General features: G+C 44.5%; 1 non-coding gene across 1 annotated transcript; it reads right to left on the bottom strand.

Moving 5' to 3' along the window:
• Nucleotides 1–2,674: 2,674 nt before the first annotated feature.
• Nucleotides 2,675–2,748, bottom strand: TRNAI-AAU (transfer RNA isoleucine (anticodon AAU)). The gene has a single exon. It is a non-coding gene; the product is annotated as a tRNA-Ile (tRNA).
• Nucleotides 2,749–12,885: the final 10,137 nt, after the last annotated feature.

Below are 12,885 nucleotides of genomic sequence, written 5' to 3'. Positions count from 1 at the left end.
GGCGGCCGAGGCGGGGACTCGAACCAGGGTCACCGAGCGACGGCGGCCCTAATGTGCGTCACTTGGGAAAGGGGCGGGCTACGAGTGCCCCGCAGGCCAAGACACCTCGGAAGGCGACCGTGCCCGGCCGGCAGGTCGGTGGGCGTGGCCTGCTCTGGCCCCGCCCTCCTTCCGACGGCCGCCTCTTTGCCAAGGACTGAATCCGCAGAGCGGACAGGCCTCATTTTCTTGTCGCCTGTCGTGGACGTAGTTAACTCAGATGTCACCTCCTCAGGAGCTGCCCCAGATCTCCCAGACGGAGCTCTTCGGGGTACCAGAGCCCCTGGCCTAACATGTATCACACTATCCAAACGTTCTCAACGTCGTCGCGCGTCAGAGTCGCCTGGGCATCCCGTCTGGATTTGTCGATTCCTGGGCCCACCCCGAGTCGTTCTGATTTAATAGATCTGAGCGAGGTCTCAAAGTCTGCATTTTTAACGAGTGCTCCCCCGCCCACTTGTTCCCAGGTGACCCGCCCCATCCCTGCGCACCTGCACAGACGGGCACACCTGCAGCGTGGAGGTGACACGTTGCTCTTTCGGTGCCCAGCACAGGCCCTGGCCGAGAATGCACGCTCGGGGAATGAACGACGGACGATGACTGTGAACGAATGGATGGGTGGGTGAGCCCGCCCTCCGCACGCGTCAGTCCCGTGCATCCAGCTGCACGGCCCGTCTGCCTCAGCCTAGTCTCCTCCACTGTCGCGGCCCTGCCTGTCCTTCCCGTCCGATCTTGTGGCTGCAGGTGTGTCTCAGCTCCTGTCCCCGACGAGGGCAGTAGGGCCACTGGTCGACAAACGCTCATTAAGCACTTGCTGGGTGAGTCACCATCCCTGCCCCGGAAGATACACAGTCCGGATGGGAAGACGGAAGAAAGTGACATTTGCGGCACAGTATGATGAGCACCATGATGCCCATAGCGGGGAGGCTGGGGCCAGGCTGGTGTTGAGAAGGTTCTGGAGGACGTTCTGGTCCTTTTCTCTCCACACGATCGTTGTCGTCGTCGTCGCCGTCATCATCGTCAATACTCACATTGCATTCACTATGCTCCCTGCAGTGTTCTAAATTAATTAGCAGACTCACTAAGGGTTGGCCAGAGCGGAGATCAGATTTGTGGAATTTGTTTCAATTCTTTAATCCTTCCTTTTTTTTTTTTTTTTTTTTTTTTAACTTTTAAAAGAAAGCCCTTCTCATTCCCCCATAAAAAGTCCTCCCTGACCCCTAAGCCAAGAACCACCGCATCATCTAGAGACGGGACCCTGTTTGATCACCCCTCTGAGCCTATCCTGGAGGAAAGACTTTTCCTCTGTCGTCTCACGTTCAGTGTTTGGGGGCCTTCTAATTAAAGTGACAAAAGGTAGAGCCGGCCGGTGGCAAACTCGGGAGATGCGGTGCTGATGGCACCAAGGCCACGGGTTCGGATCCCATATAGGTATGGCTGGTTAGCTCACTTGGGAGAGCGTGGTGCTGACAACACCAAGGCCACGGGTTCGGATCCCATATAGGTATGGCTGGTTAGCTCACTTGGGAGAGCGTGGTGCTGACAACACCAAGTCAAGGGTTAAGATCCCCTTAACCGGTCATCTTTAAAAAAAGAAGAACTGACAAAAGGCAGATTAACAAGAGAAAAGACAAAATTTAATTATGTATTTTTTTTATTAATGTACATAACAGAATTCACAGGAAAATGTGACTCCAGGAGATGACTAGAATTTGGAGCTTATGTACCATCTCGACAGGGGAAGGGCACTTACGGGGAAAATGACTGTTAAGAGAGATAACGGGCCCTTAGGACAGCAGATGGGACATAGGATCAGTTTGTGACAACGTGCTCCTCCTCTCCAGTAACCAGAGGCACTCTTTCCTACTTGCTCCCCAGGAGGGAGTTCATGACAATTGAGTTCTTCAGTTATTTTGGGAGGCAGATAAGAGATTTCACGAACTCAAACGCCTTCTGCTCAGAATAGTTTTTATGCCACAGCGACATTTCCTGAACCCCTTCAAGTTCAGGACAGTGTGTGCTGAGGGCAGCAATCTCCATTGACTCCTCTGCTGTGTCCCTGGGTCTAACAAGGTACTCGGCACATACACTCCAAGATGCGACATTCGACGTGTGTACAGTCTCTATTCTAGGTGTCAGCATCCCAGGTTCTCCTTCTAACTTGGGGGAGGGGGAGAGAGACAGAGGGAGAGGTTTCCGGGTGTCCTCCACTGGCGGGTCATTGCCGCTGGGATTCGTATTTTGCACTGTTTTGGCCCCGCCTAGAACGTTGCGGGCGTGCAGTGTGCTCTCCGTGAACGTTTCCAGCTCTTAAGCACTCCACGGACATACCCGGCGGTGACACGTGCGAGCCTCTGTCTTCCTCGCAAGGCTCCAGGGGTGGGCGGGCGGGGGTTCTTTTCACCGGTTTCACGGTTTTTAAAGGCCTCCCCGATGGGACCGTACATCAGACCGTGCAGGCGGCTGCGGGCGGGTGCGGGGATCCGGAGAACGAGTCACCGGCCGCCGGGGACAATTTCAGGCCGAGCTGGAAAAATTCCGCGACTGTCTTCTGTGCTGCTTACAGTCCTCGAAAGGCATATTTTCAAAATATGCTGCAAAATGAATTTGGGGGGAAGAAAAGAGTTTTCGCCTTTGGCCCGTACGGGGATCGAACCCGCGACCTTGGCGTTATTAGCACCACGCTCTAACCAACTGAGCTAACCGGCCAACCGGGATATGGGTGTTTCCGAGATGCTTACGAGGTCTGGAGCCGGCGCTGGGCGGGGAGCCCGCGGGCGCCCCCTGGCGGACTGAGAGCGCCGCTCCTTCTGCGCTGCGTCCGCGGTGACTATCGTCCCCTCCCTGCCACCCCATTGGCTGGATGTAGAAACTGAGACCCTGCGGGCTTCAGGGAGAAGGGGGCGGAGGCTTCCGCACGGAAAATGCGAACTGCACGTAGGAGGCTTAGCTCAGAGGTAAGAAGGTTTTCAAATGTTGCATCTGCGGGGATCCTTGCAGCGAGGCAACCTCGTGTATCAAGAGCCTTTAGTACGGTTCAACAAAGCTTAGGAAATACAGAAAACCGTACAAAGAACAAAAGAACCACCGATTTCCCCACTGACAGAGGCTGCTGGGGTCTTGGCTTCCTTTCTGCCAGTCTTTTCTCACTGCACAGGTGTACTTAAAATACATATTTGGGATCCAAAGCCTTGTTTAAAAGAATATAAGTTTTTGTCTCGCTTTTTGTCCTTAATATTCTGTCATAAGCATACCCCTAAGTAATTGCAAATGTCATTTTACCTGGTTCCTGTGTGTTTCACTGAATGGACAAGACATAAATTCCACACACACACCCTTTTTTTTAAATTTAATTTTTGGGGGCAGCTGGCCGATAGATCAGACCCTGGACCTTGAAGTTCTCAGCACCAGGTTCTAACCAACTGACCTAACCGGCCAGCCAGAATTTTATTTTTTTTAATTAATTTTTCGTACATAGTTATGGGGCACACTTCCTTGTTTCAATACATGCCGATATTATTAATGATCCAATCAGACTATCTACCACCTAAACATTTATCATTTCCTTGTGGTTATAACATTCAAGATCCTCTTTTCTGGCAAAATATACAGTACAATATTATCAGCTATTGTCACCCTAGAGCGCCAGAACTTATTCTATCAGACTGTAACTTTGTACCTTTGCACCAGTCTACAAACTTCCCCTCCCCCTCCTCTCCCCTCCCCCTCCCCCCCCCTCCCTGTCCCTGCCTGTGCTAATCGCTATTCTACTCTATATTTCTCTCTTTCTTTTTTTCTTTTTAATTTCTTTTTCTTTTTGTTTTGTTTTTTGTTTGTTTGGCAGCTGGCCGGTATGGGAATCTGAACCCCTGACCTTGGTGTTATCAACATCTCTATCTAACCAACCAAGCCAACTAATTTATTTTTCTCAATTGATCCATGATAATTGTATATATTTAGGGAGTATAACATGATATTCGGGTACATTCATGCTGAGTGCAATAATCATATCAGGATGCTTAGTATATCCATCACTTTGAATACTTGTCACCTCTTCGTGTTGGTAAAATTCACCATCATCTCAACTAGTTTTTTTTTTTTTTAATGTCTAGAAAAATGTTTTCATTTTGCTCTCTCTTGTTAACTGAACACATGCATAAATCACATGGTTAAAGGTAGAAGGGTTGAAATAGCTGCTAGGTAGGGCAACTAATAGTACCCACCCTAAAGGGATAATGTCCATGGGCAAAAAAAAGAAAAATGTGGAAAAAATGGTGCATAGACAAGACTCTACCATGTCCTCTTCCCAGCCTGAATGTCCCAGGGGTTTCGTGGTCTCTGAGAAGGCCCGGCCATGGTGCGCTGCTGTGGCCTTCCTGGCTCCAGAAGGACAAACGGTGAGCACCAGCTTTTCTACACTGTCCACTCTTCTGCTCCGACTACTGCAATAAACTGCTCCAGCTGAGGCAGCATCAGGGTTTCCTGTCACAAGCAACAGAAACCAAATCTAGCTGATCTTAGATTTTATTGAGAGGAAGAAGCTAGAGGACCAGGTTTGGGAAAACGGCCACTCAATCAAGACATGTTCATTGAGCTCGGCAATGCCCTAACCTCTGGGAATCAGCTGTGAGTGAAAAAGACCTAATCCCCATCCCCCAGAGCTCACAGTTTAGCAAAGAAGACAGGTTTTAGAGTGAACAGAGAAGCTCAGGTGTTGTGCTGAGTGTATAGGTAAGCCGTGCTGTGAGGTCGGCCAAGTTTGCTGAAGTCTGACAGTGTCCAGAAGGACAAGGATGGGTGAGTGTAGGCCAAAGAGGGTTAAGCCCCCGGCAGAACTGCCCGTGAAGGCAGGCATCCTGTCCATTTTGCTTACTGCTGAATGCCCAGCATGGTACATTGCCTGGCTTAGTATGTGTTCAATAAATAGGAGTCAAATGGATGAATTCATCAATTCAAAAATCATCTTACGTTTTAAAACAAAGTCGGATCAAGTCATTTCTCTGTTCAAATTCTCCCCTTCTGGCCCATCTCTAAGACCTGCCAGATTTAGCAAATAGAAATTCAGGACACCAAGTTAGAACTGAATTTCAGATTTAAAAAATGAAGCTTTTTTTTTTTTTTAAGTATAAGTATATCCCATGCAACATTTGGGATATACGTAAAGTAAATAGTGACTGTGCTGTATTTGGTAACCTTAAGCCAGAGTGACAGCCAGTTGGAAGGCCCCCCTAACCCGCTTCTTTCCTCTGTGTCCCCTACACTCCTGCCCCATTCTGTGTTACAGCCCCCCCACCCCCTTTCTGGTCCTTGCTCCTCAGGCTGCTCCTGCCTTGGGGCTTTTGCACTTCTGTTCTCTCTTCCTGGACCGCTCCTCCTCCAGACACTGTCCTTCCTCATCACTAAGTCCTGCTTAAGTGTCACTTACTCCGAGAGACTTCCCTGACGCCCCTAGGCACCATGGCAACCCGCACCTAGAATCCCGGTCTTTCCTGGCTCTATCTCCGTGAACTTGAGGAGGGCAGTCATCTCTGTGGACAACACCAGCACCCAGAAGATCAAGGTTTATTGAATGAAGCCGAATTGACAGACGCCTAGAGGTCGAGCCCCGACACGTCCGGGGAGCCCTAGCCACGTGTCCCGAGTGGGCGGGGCGCGCCAGGCCGGGACTCGCGGTCGGGCAGACGCAGTGACTGAAGACCGACGCTAGGGGGCGCCGCAACCCGCAGCCAGCGCGGTCCGGGCGCCCGGACTCCTCCCGGGAGGTGCTCACTGCCGCGCGGGGCGGGCGCACAGGGCTTTCCTGCTCTTGTCACCGGTTTACAATTCCTCCTAGATAAACAAATCCGGTTTCATTCTTCCAGATCAAGAAACAGAAAGAGAACCAAAAGAAAAGAAAAAGATAGGAAAACAAGAATTTATACATTTTCAAAATTAAATGGTACAAAATATTATTATTTTTGAAGGGGGTGGCCTTTATGTGCATACACCTACCTTGGGTTTTATTTTATTTATTTATTTATTTATTTATTTACATGCCTAGTTCCTTCTCATTTTTCAGGACTCAGCTTAAATGTTGCCTCTTCAGAGAGGCGTCCCCTAAATACCCTGTTTTTATGCCCCTTGTCCAATCTCTCCCCATCCCCCTGTCCCTCTCCCCTGCCCCTTCTAATTACTCTAGCTTTCTTCTCTCCCTGTGAAAGAGTAATGGTCACTCTGTTGATTTGCTGCCTAGAAGATCTGTCCAATGCTGAGAGGTGTGTTCAGGTCCCCCAATATTATCATAGAGCAGATGCTTCTGTCACTCTGGAATGGGCTTTGCGGAGAGAAACATCCTCTGCTCTTCTTTGGTCTCTGCTGGTGACTCTCCTGTGTCAATGCACTCCAGTAGCTGGTGGACAATGTGCGTGGTGGTTGTGGTGTCTAGCCACATTCGTGGCAGCCGCGGTTATTGTGGTGGCTGTGGTGGGCCACCCACCTGGAGGGGATGTTTTGGGCATGCTCTTTGGTGCTGGTGCTGTGCCTGGTTGTGGGGGGGCGTCTGGTCCCCAGCTCGATGCCCTGGTCCCTGGTCAGGCCCCAAGGTGCTGGTTGTCTACCTCGGGTTTTAAATAGTTCATTTTCTTTAAAGTCAACTTATAAAATTTGTCATTCTATTTATAAATTGGAAACTTAGGTATGACAATAAAGACACATTGTATTAGTTTCCTAGGGCTGCTGTAACAAAGTGTCACAAACTAGGTGGCTTAAACAACAGAAATTTATTGTCTCACAGCTCTGGAGGACAGAGGTCCAGGATCGTGTCTGCCCGGTGGGTTCCTTCTGAGGCTGTGAGAGGGAGTCTGTTCCAGGCCTCTCTCCTGGCTTTTGGTGGTTGCTGGCACTCTCTGACATTTCTTGATTTGTAGAATCATCATCCCCGTATCTGCATCCATCTTTATGCACATTTTCCCTGTGTGTGTGCGTCTCTGAGTCCAAATTTCCCCTTTTTATAAGGACACCAGTCATATTGGAGGCTCACACTAATGACCTTGTTTTAACTTGGTTACCTCTATAAAGATCCTATTTCCAAGTAAGGCCACTTTTTAAAAAACTTTTTTGCTTCAGCCTTTCTGTGGCATAAAGTCACTTTTTGAGGTACTGCGGGTTAAGACTCCAACATATCTTTTTGGGGGACACAATTCAACACACACTTTTATTTATTCTCTGATCAAAGCTTCAATTTGTAAAGCAGGTTGTAACAGGTTAAATTCTTCTAATCAACTACCCCATTTATAGATTAAATGAAAATAAACTCCATTAAATATTTGTACAGTAAATTTTTTTTTTTTTTTTTTTTTGTGAGCGGTAAGGGGATCATAACCCTTGGCTTGGTGTCTTCCGCACTGCACTCAGCCAGAGCACACCGGCCATCCCTATATGGGATCCGAACCCACGGTGGGAGCGCCGCTGCGCTCCCAGGGCCACACTCTCCCAAGTGAGCCACGGCGTCAGCCCTGTATGGTAAATTTAATATATCTGATTTTCTTAAGTTCGTTAAACATCCAATGAAGCCTTTTGAAAATAAAAATTTTATATTTAGAAAAGCAAACCGAGTGCATAGTTTTAAAAGACATATAATACAAAAACTTACAATAAAAGATAGCATTTCCTGTTCCATTCCTTACCTGCCACCAAATCCAACTCCCCAGAGGCAACTACTGTTAACTTTTTAAGAAGTTTCTTCTGTTTTTTACTCCCATAAATCTAAATAATATTACACTGCTATTTCTTATTCTTTTTCAATTTTAGACATCATCTGTTGACTTCATTCTAAAACAAATGAGGACATAGTTCTTTTGCCAATGTTTCTCCAACACACACACATTTCTCCTTCCCATCATTCCAAAATAATAATGCTATCAATTTTTGGTTAAATCAATATTCAGTATTTATATTGTTATGACTATGTGGACATTGTTCCAAACTGAGCCACGTAGTGTACTATAATTACATTTCTTTGTGATAGAACTATTTCTTTTCCTCTGTTTAGTTTGTTTATTTTTCTATGTAACATTCACTAACCTTCTGACAGAATTATGAAACTCCTTTTGAAATAATCAAACACGAGATCATATAGTAGATTTTTTGTTTGTTTTTTAATTTGGAGACATCCTTCCAGAACTTTCTGTCCTCCTGCTCTAACTGGACTGGCTGTTCTCTAGACCGGCTGCATGGTTTATCCTGGGCTGGCCTTCACCATTTTCCTGGCAATCCATCTCCTCTCTTCTGTGTGGGATCCTCTGCTTCCTGATTGCAGGTTTTTGCCTCTTTGCCTTTTGTTTGTATTCCAGACTTCCATCAGGGACTTCCCAAAAGAAGGTTCAGGGGAAGTAAATGTTCTGAGTCTTTGCATGCCTGAACACATCTTTCTTCTGCTCGAATACTTGACTGATAATTGGAGAATTCTAGGATAGAGATCACCATCACCCAGCATTTAGAAGGCTGCACTCCCCTGTGTTCTATGTTCAGTTTTGCTGCTGGGAAGTACAATGTCATGCTGGAACCCAGTCTCCTGGATTTGTCCAGTTTTTCTCTTTTAACACTTTTAGGAACTTCTCACCACCTGCATTGCTCTGAGATATCATGACATGTGTCTTGGTGTTTTAGTCCACTTTGTGTTGCTATAACAGGATACCTGAGAGTGGGTAATTTATAAAGAAAAGAGATTTATTTGGCTTATGATTCTGGGGCAGCTGCATCTGGCATGGGCCTCAGGCTGCTTCTACTCATGGTGGAAAGTGGCAGGCAGCCAGCAGGTACAAGCAGATCACATGGCGAGACGAAACAAGAGAGAGAGAGAGAGAGACAGTGCCAGGGTCTTTTTAAGCAACGAGCTCTCACAGGAACTAATTGATCAAGAACTCACTCATTAATCCCCCTGCCCCCAGGGAGAGCATTAATCCATTCATGAGGGATCCACCCCCAGGACTCAATCAGTTTCCAACATTGCCCATTGGGGATCAAATTTCCACATGAGTTTTGGAGGGGACAACACATCCAAACTCCATCACTTGGTGTCGGTCCTTTTTATTCATGTATTTCAAGTGCCTGGAGCAGTGCCTGGCACATAGTAGATGTTCAATAAATATTTGTCTAACAGGAGGCTGGCCAGTTGGCTAAGTTCATTAAGCTAAGTGTTATAACACCAAGGTCAAGGGTTAAGATCTCCGTACCAGCCAGCTACCAAAAAAAGAGAAAGATTGTTGAACAAATGTTGAAGTCATTGTGCTGGGCATTCCTTGGGCCTTTTCATTTTATTTTATTTTATTTTATTTTGTCGATATACAATGTGGTTGATTATTGTGGCCCATTACCGAAACCCTCCTACCTCCTCTCTCTCCCCCCTCTCACCCAACAATGTCCTTTCTGTATGCTTGTCATGTCAACTTCAAGGAATTGTAATTGTTATGTCTTCTTCTCGCCCCCGGTTTTTTTCTTTTGTGTGTGTGTGAATTTATTTATTTATTTTTATCTCCCACCAATAAGTGAGAACATGTGGTATTTCTCTTTCTGTGCCTGACTTGTTTCACTTAATATAATTCTCTCAAGGTCCATCCCTGTTGTTGCAAATGGCAGTATTTCATTCGTTTTTATAGCTGAGTAGTATTCCATTGTGTAGATATACCACATTTTCCGTATCCATTCATCCGGTGATGGACATTTGGGCTGGTTCCAACTCTTGGCTATTGTAAAGAGTGCTGCAATGAGCATTGGGGAACAGGTATACCTTCGACTTGATGATTTCCATTCCTCTGGGTATATTCCCAGCAGTGGGATAGCTGGGTCATATGGTAGATCTTTCTGCAATTGTTTGAGGAACCTCCATACCATTTTCCACAGAGGCTGCACCATTTTGCAGTCCCACCAACAATGTATGAGAGTTCCTTTTTCTCCGCAACCTCACCAGCATTTATCATTTACAGTCTTTGGATATTAGCCATCCTGACAGGGGTGAGATGATATCTCAGTGTGGTTTTGATTTGCATTTCCCGAATGCTGAGTGATGTTGAGCATTTTTTCATATGTCTGTTGGCCATTTGTATATCTTCCTTAGAGAAATGCCTACTTTGCTCTTTTGCCCGTTTTTTAATTGGGTTGCTTGTTTTTTTCTTGTAAAGTTGTTTGAGTTCCTTGTATATTCTGGATATTAATCCTTTGTCAGATTTATATTTTGCAAATCTTTTCTCCCACTCTGTTGGTTGTCTTTTAACTCTGTAAATTGTTTCTTTTGCTGTGCAGAAGCTCTTTAGTTTGATATAATCCCATTTGTTTATTTTTCCTTTGGTTGCCCATGCTTTTGGGGTCGTACTCATGAAGTCTGTGTCCATTCCTATTTCCTGAAGTGTCTCTCCTATGTTTTCTTAAAGAAGTTTTCTTGTTTCAGGGTGTATATTTAATTCTTTAATCCATTTTGAGTTGACTTCAGTGTATGGTGAAAGGTATGGGTCTAGTTTCATTCTCCTGCATATTGGTATCCAGTTCTCCCAGCACCATTTGCTAAAGAGGCAGTCTTTTCCCCAGTGTATAGGTTTGGTGCCTTTGTCAAAGATCAGATGGCTGTAGGTGTGTGGGTTGATTTCTGGATTCTCTGTTCTATTCCATTGATCAGTGTGTCTGATTTTATGCCAGTACCATACTGTTTTGGTTATTATAGCTTTGTAGTATAGTTTAAAGTCAGGTAGTGTTATGCCTCCAGCTTTATTTTTTTGCTCAGCGTTACTTTGGCTATGCATGGTCTTTTGTTATTCCATATAAATGTCTGGATAGTTCTTTCCATTTCTGAGAAAAATGTCTTTGGAATTTTGATGGGGATTGCATTAAATTTGTATATCACTTTGGGTAGTATGGACATTTTCACTATGTTCATTCTTCCAATCCAAGAGCATGGGATATCTTTCCATCTTCTTGTATCCTCTCTAATTTCTCTCAGCAGTGGTTTGTAGTTCTCATTACAGAGATTTTTCACATCCTTGGTCAACTCAATTCCTAAGTATTTTATTTTTTTGGTGGCTATTGTAAATGGGCAGGCTTTCTTGATTTCTCTTTCTGCATGTTCTCTATTGGAGAATAGAAATGCTACTGATTTTTGTGTGTTGATTTTGTATCCTGCTACTGTGCTGAAATCATTTATCACCTTCAAGAGTTTTTTTGTAGGGGTTTTAGGCTGTTCGATATATAGGATCATGTCATCTGCAAACAGGGACAGTTTAACTTCATCTTTTCCAATCTGGATGCCTTTTATTTCCTTCTCTTCTCTGATTGCTCTGGCTAGTACTTCCAACACTATGTTGAATAGGAGTGGTGAGAGTGGGCATCCTTGTCCAGTTCCTGTTCTTAAAGGAAAAGCTGAAAGCTTTTCCCCATTCAGGATGATATTGGCAGTGGGTTTATCATATATGGCTTTAATTATGTTGAGATCCTTTCCATCTATACTTAACTTATAGAGGATCTTTGTCATAAATGAATGTTGAATTTTATCAAATGCTTTTTCAGCATCTATAGAGATGATCATATGGTCCTTTTGTTTGATTTTATTAATATGGTGTATCACATTTATTGATCTGCATATGTTGAACCAACCTTGCATCCCTGGAATGAATCCCACTTGATCGTGGTGAATAATTTTACGTATGTGTTGCTGTATTCTGTTTGCTAGTATTTTAGTGAGGATTTTTGCATCTATATTCATCAAGGAAATCGGCCTGTAGTTTTCTTTTTTGGTTATATCTTTACCTGGTTTTGATATCAGGATGATGTTTGCTTCATAGAATGAGTTTTGGAGATTTGCGTCTGTTTCAATCTTTGGGAATAGTTTGTAAAGAATCGGTGTCAATTCCTGTTTGAATGTTTGGTAAAATTCTGCTGTGAATCCATCTGGTCCTGGGCTTTTCTTTGTTGGGAGCCTTCTGATAACAGCCTCAATCTCCTTTATTGTTATTGGACTGTTCAGATTTTCTGCGTCTTCATGGCTCAGTTTTGGGAGCTGTCTAGAAATTTATCCATTTCCTCCAGATTTTCAAACTTGTTGGTGTATAGTTGTTTATAGTAGTCTCAAGTGATTCCTTGTATTTCAGATGAATCAGTTGTAATATCACCTTTTTCATTTCTTCTTTTTTTTTTTTTTTAAAGATGACCGGTAAGGGGATCTCAACCCTTGGCTTGGTGTTGTCAGCACCACGCTCAACCAGTGAGCAAACCGACTATCCCAATATAAGATCCGAACCCGTGGCCTTGGTGTTATCAGCACCGCACTCTACTGAGTGAGCCAGGGGCCGGCCTTTCACCTTTTTCATTTCTAATTTTTGTTATTTGGATCTTCTCTCTTCTTTTTTTTGTTAGCCATGCTAATGGTTTGTCAATTTTATTTATCTTTTCAAAAAACCAACTTTTTGATTCATTTATCTTTTGTATTGTGTTTTGGGTTTCAATTTCATTGAGTTCTGCTCTGATCTTAATGATTTCTTTCCATCTGCTAACTTTAGGTTTGGATTGTTCCTGTTTTTCTAGTTCTTTAAGGTGAAGTGTTAGGTTGTTCACTTGCCATCTTTCCATTCTTCTGAAGTGAGCATTTAATGCAATAAATTTCCCCCTTAGTACTGCTTTTGCAGTATCCCACAGGTTTTGGTATGATGTATCATTATTTTCATTAGTTTCAATAAATTTTTTGATTTCTTGCTTGATTTCTTCTTGGACCCATATGTCATTAAGTAGAATGCTGTTTAATTTCCATGTGTTTGTATAGTTTCCAGAATTTCGTTTGTTATTGATTTCTAATTTTAATCCATTGTGGTCTGAGAAAATACATGG

This window comes from Cynocephalus volans, chromosome 3, assembly GCF_027409185.1.
Source record: "Cynocephalus volans isolate mCynVol1 chromosome 3, mCynVol1.pri, whole genome shotgun sequence".
Lineage (NCBI taxonomy): Eukaryota > Metazoa > Chordata > Mammalia > Dermoptera > Cynocephalidae > Cynocephalus > Cynocephalus volans.
Note: the sequence above shows the minus strand (reverse complement) of the source record. Positions and strands in the feature narration are given on the sequence as shown.